This window comes from Microtus ochrogaster, unplaced genomic scaffold (assembly GCF_000317375.1).
Source record: "Microtus ochrogaster isolate Prairie Vole_2 unplaced genomic scaffold, MicOch1.0 UNK19, whole genome shotgun sequence".
Classification (NCBI taxonomy): domain Eukaryota; kingdom Metazoa; phylum Chordata; class Mammalia; order Rodentia; family Cricetidae; genus Microtus; species Microtus ochrogaster.
The window spans coordinates 3494125-3507294 of record NW_004949117.1 but is presented as its reverse complement, the minus strand read 5'-3'; positions in this window follow the sequence as shown (position 1 = coordinate 3507294).

Sequence of the window (13170 nt, the reverse complement as noted above, 5' to 3'; positions counted from 1 at the left end):
TTGTAAGTGTGAGTATGTGTGTGTGAGTGTGTGTATGTGTATGTGTGTGTATGTGTGTGAGTGTGTGTGTGAGTGTGTGAGAGAGAACATATGTGGTGTTATGTACACTAGTGTGCATGTGTGAGTATGTGTGTTATGTACACTAGTGTGCACGTGTGTGTGTGTGTGTGTGTGTGTGATGTACATTAGTTTGCAGGTATCATGATGGACATGTGGAGCCCAGAGGACAGCCTTCTTCTTCCCCAACGTGGCTCTACACAGTCAGTGCTCTCAGACCCTCGAGGCCACCCCACCACTCTGTGGGGAATAATTAAAATGCCAGGGAACTTTTCCTCACTCCTTATTTTGTTTAATTTGGTCACATTTTAGGGCAATGGTATTTCTATCAGCGCCCATGAAGTTGAGGGAGACTTCTGACTTCCTTACAACTGACTAGAGACATGAGTGTTCATGAAAAAACACATGGGCACGATCAGGGAAAGAAAGAAGCGGGGAAATACTCTGGCAACCAATGATTCCTCCTACTTTAAGATTTTTAAAGATGAAATCTGTATTTTGTGATGCCAATGTTTATAATCCTTTAGTCTCTTAAAGACCTTCTCTTCCCAGATGGCCTAAAGGAATCCTACAGTGGGGCTTTCTCAAAGCAGAGCAGCCCCAGCAAGCTGCAGCAGCATCTAAGGAGCCCTAGGACCGCTTACCCAGTTGCTTTTCCTACAACCTGCCTTGCCATTTTGCAATGGTAATGGTATATTTGTTTACAGTCATTCTTCTGTGATTGACACCTGGATTTGCATGGCAAATCATATCTCTCTGTTTTCTGACATGCCCAAGGGACCTTCAGGTTGGTACCCTTCTCTAGCACTAAGAATTTGCATGTGATTCAGGTGTTACCAATCAAAGGAACATGGTGAACTGAGCTGACTACAGTCATTTGCTTAAGGAATACAAAATCCAAGCTTTGCCAAAAATAACCAAAAATCAGCTCCAGTGCCTCTTAGATGCACATTCAATTTCTAGGCCATAGTCATTCCAAGTAATAGCTATTCCAGCCACAATGCAGAGAACTTCTCTGACTAAAATGCTGTTACTAAAGAAAGCACAGCCATTAGGACGAACAAAGATTATCTACAAGTCTGGTGACATTATGTGAGCACCTGGACCTAGTGTTACCACCAGAGCAGAATTTTTCTGAGAATTCCAACTAGATAGTCCAATGTATGCACTTCCTTAGGCTCAAGCTGAGTGTCTCTGACATTTGCCACAGTCCAGCAATGCCCCTGCTTCACAGCTGTGATGGAAATATTTTAAATCTTTAAATATTGTTCTGCTATGGGAACTCGTTTAGCCAGTAGCCTTTGAGATACCAACCCACTTGGGCATGGCCTCTTATACCATAAGCCCACATAAAGTGCATGCTCACTTTGTCCTCCTGCTTCCGGATTTGGTTGCTGTTCCCCATTTGTGCAGAGGACTGTGATCTGTGAGTCTACCCCTAAATAAATAGCCCTTTATTATACTCAATTCTGAGCAACTGTGGGATATTTTATAGCGTACATCTTCTTCTGGTGCCCAAACATTCCACAGTGTACATCCATATAAAGCCTAAGAAAGCTTAAAAAGAGGGCTTCTAGACACACAAAAACAGGAGCCAAGTGCAGCTTCTTGGTAGCTGCTTTTTTGTTTTTCAGATAGGCTCTGTTTGCTGGCAGTCAGCAGAGGCACAGCTTCCTGACTCAGCGGTAGCAGCAAAAGCTACGTGGCTCCTTTAAGAAGGCTTTCTGGTTCATTCTAGTTGCAGGAACAACTCTGGCTCTCTCAGGAGGTCACAGCATTTGAATGGGGTTTGAGGGCAGCCTGCTGTAAGTTATTGGTGGCAGCATGGGTCAACTGCCTACCAGAGTTGAGGTAGTGAGGACAGTCACCACCCAGTGGTCCTAGAGCTGGCAGGAGAGAGGTAGAGCCAGCATCCAGAGCTGCCGCAAACCTCACTGTTTACCATTTTAAAGTGCTCCTGCTCAGAAAATAATTACAGATATGCAAAGAAGACAGATTCAGACAAAAATAAACCTCTGAACAGGTCACAGTATGTTTAAAAAATGTACGTTGGCTTGAGAGAGAGAAAAGAGCATAAATAGTTATAAAAATAGTCTTAAAGAATAAAAAAAATCTTTAAAGAGACAGAGTATAGACAGTCATAGATTAAAGGAGTAAAGAAAAATAAGCCACGTAAAGATGGAAAATACACAGAAAGTCCGGATTATGGATATTATTGTGTTTTCTTTGAATTTTTTGACTGTAAATAAGCTAAGTACAGAGAGATATTTTAAAGGTATCTAGGCCTTAGCCAGAGTTGGTTGTTCCAATTACCAAATGAGATTTTAGGTGATTGCCCAGGTAGCCAGTTGTCACTGTCATTTATTGCACATTTTGGAAGTTGCTTGATTGCACTTCCTGTCTACTCAAGTAATATTATTTCCCTTCTCAGGTCTTCGATGGGGTTGAAGACTAAATAGTTGTAGTTACTTTCCTCTCCTGACTTGAACAAGCCATTTCTAATGCAAGACTTAGACTCCTTATGATAGGATAATTATTAAAACATCTAGCATATGTTTCTTGCTTGATATTGTTTAGTCTGGTTGTAATTTTAATTTTTATACTTGATATTTGTTTTTTATTGTATATATGTTTGTATTAGACTTAGAAAGCTTTTATTTAAACAAAAGGTGGAGGTGATGTGGGAACTTCTTCAGCCAGTAACCATTAAGATGCCAGAGCACTTGGGTGTGGCCTCTTATATCATAAATGCCGATGTAAAGCAGGTCTCTTTCTCTCTCTCTCTCTCTCTCTCTCTCTCTCTCTCTCTCTCTCTCTGCTTCTGGATTTGGTTCCTGTTCTGCGTTCATGCAGAGGACTGTGATCTGTGAGTCTACCCCTAAATAAATAACACTTTATTATACTCAATTATCAGCTAGTGTGGAATTATTTTATAGCGTTTATCTTCATAGTTCCTTGCGGTTGTCTTTCAACCTGTATTAATTTTTCTTTGCCTGAAACAATTTTTGTTTTTTTGTACAACAAAACACTAATACACCATGAAGAAAGAACAGAAAAAAAAATGACTTCAACATGAGTTTGAGGACTTACTATTTCTACGCTAGAAATAAACCCCTTTTCTCATGATTTGCATCAGAATTTATCCCACTAGGCAGGCCATCAAGTTTTTTATTTCCATTTAATTTTTCTCAGTTTTATACAGTTTTGTACTATATATAGATAACATGTCTACTTTTCTTTGCTCCCCTCTCATGACTCCATTGCCCCTTCATTTTCTAGACAGCTTTGCTTCTGCTTTCATGCCATATATATTTGATTTTCTGTTTCTCTAATAAATAACCTAGGAACCACAAATGAGAGAAAACACATATAGCAGTTATCTTTCTGAAACTAGTTTAATTTTTTTCTATGGTAGTCTTCAGTGCATCCCTTTTTCCTCAACACTTCAATACTGCTCTTCTTCATGGCTGCACAGGGTCCATGTGAACCAGGTGTAGAGATACATGCCTTTAATTCTAGCAGCTGGAAAGTAAAGGCAGTTTATGGACTTAAGGTGAGCCTGTTCCAGGACAGCCTGAGTGAGACAGAAAAAGGGATTTAAAAAAAAAAAAAAGAAGAAGAAAAGCACACTTTTTTTTTATGCCTCTGGTTGGTCATCTAGTTTGGTTCCATAATTTATCTATTGGAAATTACACTGAAAAAAATGGACACCATTCTTTGTTGGTGGTGTCATTTCCTTGCTATATTTGAAATTAGGGTTTCCACTAAGTAGTCCAGAATGACCTCAAAATCGTGATTTTCCTTCTTTAACTTTCCTAAACACTTGACTGCAGGTATGTGGCACGATACCTGGTTCACATTTTGGTTTTTCTCTTTCTAAAATATTGTTCTATATTTTAAAATTTTATTAGCCATTATTGTTTTTTAATACAGTATACCCTGTATCATTGGAACTCATGGGCATTTCTTTAATTACTAAAATTAGTAAAACAAACAAACGGGCTTAGCTAAAATTGACTAACTGCACAACCTCTAAGGTGTCTTTGTCTTTTTAAATTGTAAATAACATTTCTGTCTTATTTCAAAGGGGATGAAGTTTCAGAGATTTGTTTTCTTCCTAGGAAAAGAACTAAATGGATTCAAAATGAAATGAAACTGGGTTATGAACCGTGCGTGGGCTGTTGATATTCTTACTAATCACCTCCCTTGGCTTCTTCTCTCTGTGGTAGCTTTTACATCACCCCCTCTGCTACTTCAAGGAACACAGTCTTGAACCCTAGAAGACTTTACTGCCAAGCTGATTTCTGTAAACAAGAAAACTTACATCCTTGCCTTGTTTTGCGTAGTCTCCTTTTTTCTTTCTCAGGGATCGAATAGGAGCCACCTGTTAACCAGGCACACTCAACAAGGCTGTACAGCATCTTCCAATCTAGGGCATGGAGAAACCTCAACAGACATTTTCCAAAGAAGAATCACTCACACTTTCAAAAACTGGCAACTTTGGCCATGAAAAGAGAGGACTAAGGAAGTTGCACTGTGACATTACTTCACTGGCTCTTAAACAGGATGGCATTTCGTGAGAAACCATTAAAAGACAAAATAATTCGCTGAAATACTTCAAAACTCTAACTTGTGAAGTTTATAGTCTCCAAAATAAAGTGAATCTGGATCCTGTTAAGTTTTCTGTAGGTATAGACATTGAATCATCCCTTCTCTTCTACCTGACAAGAACTTTTTAGCACATCTGTCTACCTGACATTTCAAATGTCTAATTTGCTTTCTGAGAAAAACAAGAAAAATCTTCTAACATATTGACTGAGCAAAGTGTGTGGGAAGGAACAAATCTGTCTTCTGCTTGCATGAAAGAGCGAAGGATACTGACTCAGGACATAGGAAGGGAGAGAGCATAAATAGAAGAAAAGAAGTCAAGAGATGAGGAAGCCATTTAAAGACCTTGGGAAGGGGTGACAATAAAATCAGCTCCACCAACTCATCCTTGACATTTGCACATTTCCCCGTCTGGCTGAGTATCTATCCATACGGATGACTTACCTCCCCAGCTGGGTGGCAACTTGCTTTCAACTCCAGCACCTAGTTGAAAGTTTAGGTGCCAAAAATTCCCTCGCTTTCTATACGTCATAAAGAACAAAATCGATATTTGAAAAAAAATGTGCGAAGATAAATATTTCTGTTTTGTGAAAGATGTAGCTAAAAAGTGGAGCATCCCACCGAGAATGTGAAGTGAAGCCACAGTTTTGAGGTTGGTGAGGTGAGTGGTGGAAATGATAGCAGAACTGATGCAGGAGGTGGGGAAGCATCATGAATTCTGTGAGCAACAAAATAAACATAGTATCACCGATACATCCAGCAAGCACTACTTGAGCCATCCTTGCTTATTAACTCTTCATGTCTTCTTAATCTATCTAAAAGAATAAAAAATGTGTAAAACCTTCTTTGAAAGAAAACTAGAATTAGATAATGGAAGATTATCCTGAAGCTCAGCCGAAGAAGTCTGGATCTGATTGTGGCCATGGCCTACGCTCAGACCTGGTCAAAGATAACTCCTTTTTGCTGCGGGTACCAGTGAATTCAGAGATGTCTAAGTGCTAAAAATGCCAAGAAGAGATAGAGTGATCAGCCTAAAATGGAGTATCTTTATGGCGGTGCCTAGGAATCAATAGCTAATCTGCAGTAAGTGAAGAAAATGTACCTGCCTTGCACTAACCACCCAAATGTAGCATGCACATGGATCATTTATGGTTTCCTGTATGGATTTTTCCTGTTGCATAAAAACAATAATTTTATGAAAGAATTTCTACTCAATCTGGTATCTTTCTTTGGATGTTTTATTTAAAAAATACAAATTAGGGCTGAGCATATATTTCAATGGTCATAAGGTTTTAGGGCCCACCTCAGCATCTCACACACACATGTAGAGGGAGAGAGAGAGAGAGAGAGAGAGAGAGAGAGAGAGAGAGAGAGAGAGAGAGAGAGAAGTGATTTAATTATTATGAAAAAGAAAATTTCTTCACTTAATTTTTTTTTTGAGACAGGGTTTCTCCGTAGCTTTTTTGGTTCCTGTCCTGGAACTAGCTCTTGTAGAGCAGGCTGGCCTTGAACTCACAGAGATCCGCCTGCCTCTGCCTCCAGAGTGCTGGGATTAAAGGCGTGCGCCACCACCGCCCGGCCTCACTTAATTTTTAAAAGACAAACCATTACATCTTTTTCCTATTAATACCTTCTTTTAACAAAGTCAGTTATGAAATGAAGTCTTACAGTTGTTTTGGTTTTGTATACTCCTTTCTTTTATTTTCTTGACCTCTTGTCTTATTAGACTTGCTTTGTTTAGACGTTTCATTAATTGTTTGCATTATAGTATATGGTAAAGGCAAACAACAAACACACAGTAATGCATTATAATTGCTCCGTATCTTCCCAGCATGTCTCGAAGTAACGACCCTGTCCCCTTTTGCATAAGTGTAAGTCATTTCAAACACCAGTGATGGAGAATTGAGGAAATGTATAATGCTCATTACCTATTCCAGCCCACACTTCTTCCAAGTGATTTCAAACCCAATCTTGTTTTACGGGAACTCAAAACTGTCCTGAATTATAATGCTCTGGAGTAAAAGCATCATCCCTACCTGGAGAAGATAACCTTAAAACCTCACACTGTCTACCAGGGGCTTAAGAAAACATTCGCACAACACTTGTTTATTTTCGGTGCCAGCTTTGTGCTGGCAAGATTGGTGGCAAGATTGGTGGCATGATTGGCTCTTACACGGCATAGAAGACGAAAGGAATAGTATCAGATAAATAATTAGAAAAGCACACCCACATCTTCTTTTCTCTCTATCCCCAGCTTGTAACTTCTTACCAGGACAATAAGTATATAGCTTTTCATCCCAAGGTCCTATTTGCACAATTTAATCATTGTTGTTGTCCAGATTGAGAACCAGGGTTGGTGACACAGCCAAGGAGCTCTGGAGTCTACATTTCGCTGCCTGGAATGAACAGGTCTTGTCCTGAGATGAAGAGATGGAGTTGATGCTGCCCTGACAATAAAGCAGGAATCATACACTGCCGGGGCCCCTGTTTGTGATACAGTGAAAGACAGGTCTACGAAGAGCTTCATGTGGAGTATCAGGAACTCCACTGAGTTATCTAGTGACGAGGTCATCTGTATAAACGAACAAAGGAATTTCCCAGTTCAGCCTTTGAGAAGCCTGACTTTGTTCTAGATCTTCAGGGCTTGGGTGGCAAATGAACGTGTGAGTTCTGTACAGGGTGAGATTGTGATCATTACCTTGTTTCTCCCAAGTATTTGGTGGTAACTACCGTTGTGATTGCCCTGCGGATGTGATATTTATTGTTTGCTTGTTTATTTATTTATTTTGCTATATATTGCTGGGGAGGTTGTCATCTAGACGACTGGTGGGCTTGTTTTTGTTAGAGGGAGTTGCTTTTTGTTAACTGTTCTGCCCTGCTTTGATACAACATTCATGAGCTGGGAGCTAATACCAGTTGCTGAGTTTACCTATTCCGAGTCTTCGCCAAGGGAGTCGGAACTCATCAGAGATCTAGATCAGTGTTGCAGAACATTTCATTTCCGTTACCCATGTGCGTGTTGACGATTGAATGTAGGTTACAGTGCAGGGATCTTCTTTAAAGGCTGTTGATGAACTTTATCTTCTCTCAGTCTTCTCGGGTCATTGGGTCATTAAGGAGGCCCAAACAACTTGAAACTACTCTGGGCATCCTAAGGCATGAGCCTCGGTATAGAATCAGATAGAAGAAAAGCAGCCCATATTATCTCATGGAGAAGAAATTATCCACATGGTTAAAGCTCACATAAGCAGCCAAAAATGTGAGTGGAACAAGCCATCCTGTGCCTCCAAGGACAACCTGTAGAACAATCTCACCAAATGGCCAACAAAGGATCTTTACCACTTACGGGCTTTGTGGAAACTGTCAGAGGATCTCTTATAACTGGCATTGTGGTATATTGCTGGTACATTATCTCAGCTATAACTAGAGGATGGGAAGACATGGGGTGGATACACCTGTATGTACTGTACCAAGAAGCCTCAAGCTCACTGTGTTTCTCTTTCGATATTCAGTTCCAATTTAAATTCTCAAATCAAACCTGAGACTCCAGCTATACCGATGTTGAAAAGGGTAGTATTTTTCCTTAGCTTGGCTTCTTCTAACCTCCCAAAAAGTAGTCTGTACTATGAATAATAAAAACCCAGAGACAGATATTGGGGTTCAAGTTGAAGATCAGAAGAGCAAAGCAGCCAGACACTAGCTCTTACCTCTACCTCAGACTGAAATGGGCAATCTTGCCTGGACAAATCCTCAGTCTGAGACTGTGTCTGAGGCCTGTCTCCTCCCATCATATATTCCTCTGAAGGGCTGGGATTAGAGGCACCACCACTGCCCAGCCTCTATGACTAACCAGAGTGGCTGCTGGGATTAAATGTGTGTGCCACCACTGCCTGGCCTGTAAAACTGACTAGTGTGGCTGCTTTGCCCTCTGACCTTCAGGCACGCTTTATTTATTAAAACACAAATAATATACCACTATAGTAGTCTGTACATAGACTGAGTCGGATCAGTGTCTGTCTGGATTGGTGCTTCCTGGAACACAAGCAATCATTAAGGGTCTTGTGTCTGTAGGCTCAGATTAAACACCATCCCTTGGGTTATTTTTGCCTGTCCAAATCAGATTAAATCTGCTAGATATATTTGTTTTTTAAAAAAGTTTGGCCACACGTGTAATAACTCTATAAAATGTCTTTTTGTTCCATGTTGAACAAAGGATCCAGAAAAACAGAAAATAAGTTCTATTTTTTTTTAAAAAGATACAGCATCATAAAGCTGTTGCTTAGAAACAGATGCACATGAAATGTTTTTAAATCACAAGGTAGAATTGATAGAAGCTCTGCCTTACTTTCTTAAGCTCTGTACCCCAAAACATGTGATTGAAACTCAAAGGGGTGAACATAAGTGCCATTCTATCTGGTTTCAAAAGTACTGTGTTAAAGGAATGAGGTACATGGTTAAGCAAGGTTATTTTAAAGTTATACATTCAAATGTGAAGGTTAATATGAGATCTGATAACTTTACAGAAAATACTTTTTCTCACGCCTCTATTTGTAATTCGTGGGTTGATGGGTTAAATGAGATGGCAAACTCTTTGGTCACAGTTGTTGCAGTTTTTGTTCTCGTCCTGACTTTGTAGTTTGGATGGTGTCAATGCGATTGGTTATCATAGCAGTGTAGTTAATATTGAAGGGATCCTAGAAAGAACAGCAGTCAAGATGTTGCCTTCCTTCCTTGGCATCAGAGAGGTTAATACCTAAGTTGAACTCCTGGGTCTCATCATTTTCTATTCTTATTAATAACTTGTCATATTCCATCAAGTTTGAAACAGCATGGGAAAAATCCCCAGGAACATAGATACATATGAGTTCATAAACTTCAAGAATATTAACATGTGAACTCTTTTATCTTGAAGTTAATAAACTGCAGTAGTTGGTCCTTTGCTCTCTGCTTCTTCTTCCGGTTTTGCTTGTTAGCCAGTCTCCTTGGGCTCACAGTTATCTGTTTTCTTTTTGTCTGTTTTCCTTCTCTGTGAATGGCTGAAAGTCAAGTGTGACTCTCAGGGTCCAGTTCTGATGAATGACTACCCACTGCCCCCAGGCAAGAAGTCTTGGATAGGAATCTACTTCCAACTATTTGGAGTATGGCTTTTGCCTTGGAATCCACCTTCCATAGTTTAAATATATTTTACATAGTTAAATATAAAGATATATAGTTAAAATGTATTTTAAATTAAAAATAAATAATTCTATATTTATAATAAAACCTGTAATATTAGCAAGTGAGCCCCTGTTGATCCTTTGTTCATTTTGTGCTTTGATATCTCCCGTTTAACAAAATTAAGGAATTAAAGTAGCACGGTGCTATTAACTAAACTATTGGTATCATTAATATTGGTAAACTAAAGATTCTACCATTTTGTTTTGGTGATGATTTGTTTCTTTCTGATTTAGGTTCGAAAATAAAACACCCACTGAATGTACCGTTTGTGACTCTTTGGCCACCTTGAAAGTAAGGCAATTTCTTAGTCTTCACCTCTCCTGCTTTTTTATGACTATGGGCTTTGAACAGTGCTGATCAGGTACTTTTGCTTAATTTAAAATTGTCTGAATTTTTTTTTTCTCCTTCAATAAACTGGAGTTGTCACATTTGGAAAAAAAAATTCTACCCAAATAAAATGCCCTTTGCACTCACATGCTAACAGGATGTCGTGAGCGGCGTTCATGTGACATCACTGGGGGTATAACCCACGTTATTGGGTTAAGATCCTGTCTGCCCATAGTCTCCACTAAGGTGTTGCCACATTTTGTTTGCCGTACATTATACTGTTCGGAAGCAAGTAATCAATTCCTCTGAGATATTCAAGCTAAAGCTAATAGAACTGATCTAGTACTTCATTATTGGATGATCCTAGGGCCTTGGAGGCTGTGGAGGAAGCTGGTATGCAAGGTTGAAAAATTAAGCCAGAAAGGAGAGATGCTAACTGGAAATGGATGGATTCATCCTTTTGCTCCTGATGCTCAGAGGAAACTCCTGTCTTTTTGAGGCTGTATTTCATACTATATTGCATCAGAGAAATCAACCCTCTTTCCATCTAAACCAGGGTAGATTTCTATACATACAGCCAAAAATAGGGTTATTAACCTACTGTTTCATTGGCTTATTCTGTGAATTAACATAACCAGAATGCCAAGAGAGTACACCTACCAAATGACATGCTACAGCTCATGCTAATAGAACCTTAACTTTGAATCAACTATATTTGAAATTGTTGTGGAAAACCATTGCATTATGAAACTCTCGGTGGTGCTTGATAATTTGAGATTTGTCACTCGGGCCCTGAATACTACAGGAAGAAAAGGAGAAAGAGCTGTAGCTCTGTCAAGGCATTGCTGCTTGCTCAATGCCTAAGTCATGTTTGTGTTAGACACACAAAAAGAGCAGCCTGATATTTGAAGTACATAATTATGCACACCCTTCTTCCCCGAGGAAAGGAATGTCAGAGCCAAGTCTTTTAGGCTTCAAGCATCTTTGAGTCACATACCATGAGCCTCCTTAATGTCCCATGACTTTTACCTGGGGCACTTTTAGCCTTAACATGTAGGGGGGGGCATTTTTATCTTCAGTGCTTATCATGAATTGATCTGTTATGACACTTATGTGTAGTCATAAGTGCAGGAAGAACTGGGGCAAAAGTGGCTCTGAATCAGCTCATCCAAAGCTTCCTATTCTGTCTTCTCACAGCAGAGAAATAACGATCAAGAAGATGAACTTTTAATAGATCTTTAATGAAGCTGTCCTGGTATTTTCCTTTTCTCTTAAAGGACTAATTTAAAAATATTTTCACTTTCCCCTGTTAGTTCTGATTTTCTGAAGGCAAATTTACTGTGAAACACACACAGCAGAGAGAAACCTAATGTCTATGGGTCCTGAACGGGCTGGCCTTACGCAGCTGGAGTAGAACAAGCTTAGGGGAGCTGTGACAATATCTGGAGGCAGAAGAGGTGTTGGACAGCGTGGCACAGGCTATCCTAGACAGACGAGCAAAGCAGGCAAAGTCTGTACTGCGTGCCCTCGTGTCTCTAGACCTTCCCTCCACTCTCAGAAACCAAGTGAGGGAGTGGTTACCCAGCAACACCTTCTTCTAACAGTGCACAACTGCCTCAGTAGGTATCTATCGAGCACAGAAGATCAAAATAGATGCAGACATTTGTCCTGGTGTCACTTCTCCAATAGCTTGAGGTCAGCAGAGAAGGAAAAAAGCAAATGTGCTCATAAGCTAAATAAAAGAGAGCTCAGAGGAAGGGAAGAGCGAAGGGCTGCAGAGAAGAGATAAAAGCAATGGACTGGACAGGAGTGACCCTCTGAGCAGGAGAGGAGACGCGGTGTGACAGAAGCCAAGAGAGCTCACAGAAGACCTTATATGAAATTTAAGAAGATATTCTAGATTTAGTGATTTTGGTTTTGATTTTTTTTTAAGATTTATTTATTACATAGTGTTCTGCCTGCATGTATGCCTTCATGTCAGAAGAGGGCACTAGATCTCATTACAGATGGTTGTGAGACCCACCATGTGGTTGCTGAGAATTGAACTCAGTACCTCTGGAAGAGCAGTCAGTGCTCTTAACCGCTGAGCCATCTCTCCAGCCCCCTTGTTTTTGATTTTAATAGTGATTTTGCTATGTAGCTTACTCAGATACCAAACCTTTAACCCTTCCGTCAGCCTCTTCAGGAGTTTTAGGTAGTTATCAGCGTGTATAGTTGAAGATTTTAGCATAACTAAGCCTTCCATTGTATTAATTAACTACCGTTTTGTTTATTTATTTGTTTGTTTTGAGACAGGGTTCCTCTGTGTGACAGCCCTTGCTGTCCTGGAACTCACTCTGTAGACCAGGCTGGCCTTGGATTCCCAGAGATCTGCCTGCCTCTGCCTTCTGAGTGCTGGGATTAAATGTGCACACCAACATGCCTCGTTCATTTATTTATAAAGGAAAAGATTAAAGGGTATAAATATGGGTTCTGTGGAAGTTAATAATTTTATGGAACTTCAAGAAAATAATCAAAATAGCTAATAACTTAAATAAGTGTAGGCATGGAAGAGTAGCTTCGTTTGCAGAAGTCTTGCTCAGCACGAATGAAGACTATAAACTGGGCACAGTGGCATAGGCCTGGAATCCTTGCATTTACCAACGGAGGCTACACTGTTGAGTTCAAGGCCAGCCCAGGATACATAAGACGGTCTCAAAAATATTAATAATAACTAATAGTTCTAATAATGTTTCTAAAAGAAACAGTATAGCAGTTGTTGGAACATCTGGATGGAGGGCAAAGAGAAAGAATCTATTTTTTCTTTCGACATAGTCTGCAATGTAACCAAGTATACTGAATCACAAAAGAAATGAAAATAATGCTAGGAAGACTGTGGACTGGAGGCCCCAGCTGTCTACAAGGCTCGTTAGATGGCTTTAATGAGTGGCTCCACTTTGGAAGCAACCCAGGCCCTGAAAT